The sequence below is a fragment of the Bison bison genome, unplaced genomic scaffold, assembly GCF_000754665.1.
Source record: "Bison bison bison isolate TAMUID 2011002044 unplaced genomic scaffold, Bison_UMD1.0 scf7180017864167, whole genome shotgun sequence".
NCBI lineage: Eukaryota > Metazoa > Chordata > Mammalia > Artiodactyla > Bovidae > Bison > Bison bison.
In genome coordinates, this window is record NW_011494739.1 from 2,632,564 (window position 1) to 2,633,449 (window position 886).

The 886-nt window shown below is 36.5% G+C and overlaps 1 protein-coding gene across 7 annotated transcripts in view; it reads left to right on the top strand.

Annotated features, from left to right (window-relative positions):
• The window catches only part of RAD21L1 (RAD21-like 1 (S. pombe)), a 39,294-nt gene that overhangs the window by 33,609 nt on the left and 4,799 nt on the right, over positions 1-886 (top strand). The window lies entirely within an intron of this gene.

The window sequence follows — 886 nt, forward strand, 5'->3', positions numbered from 1 at the left end:
AATTTTGAGCATTACTTTACTAGCGTGTGAGATGAGTGCAATTGTGCGGTAGTTTGAGCATTCTTTGGCATTGCCTTTCTTTGGGATTGGAATGAAAACTGAACTTTTCTAATCCTGTGGCCACTGCTGAGTTTTTCAACTTTGCTGGTGTAATGAGTGCAGCACTTTCACAGCATTATCTTTTAGGATTTGAAATAGCTCAACTGGAATTCCATCACCTCCACTAGCTTTGCTCCTAGAGATGCTTCCTAAGACTCACTTGACTTTGGGTTTCAGGATGTCTGGCTTTAGGTGAATGATCACACCATCGTGATTATCTGGGTCATGAAGATCTTTTTTGTACAGTTCTTTTGAGTATTCTTGCCACCTCTTCTTAATATCTTCTGCTTCTGTTAGGTCCATACCATTTCTGTCCTTTATTGAGCCCATCTTTGCATGAAATGTTCCCTTGGTATCTCTAATTTTCTTGAAGAGATCTCTAGTCTTTCCCATTCTATTGTTTTCCTCTATTTCTTTGCATTGATTACTGAGGAAGCTTTCTTATCTCTCCTTGCTGTTCTTTGGAACTCTGCATTCAAATGGGTGTTATCTTTCCTTTTCTCCTTTGCCTTTCGCTTCTCTTCTTTTCACAGCTATTTGTAAGGCCTCCTCAGACAACCATTTTGCCTTTTTGCATTTCTTTTTCTTAGGGATGGTCTTGATCCCTGACCCCTGTACAATGTCATGAACCTACGTCCATAGTTCTTTATTGCTCTAGAAGATTTCTTCAGCTTTATCCTCATTTTTATTGAACTTCTTTGTTTTCCAGGAGTTTTTTTCTCAGTTATTATTTTGTTTTATTAATAATTTTATTATTAACTATTTTATTTTTAAATTATTTTATTTT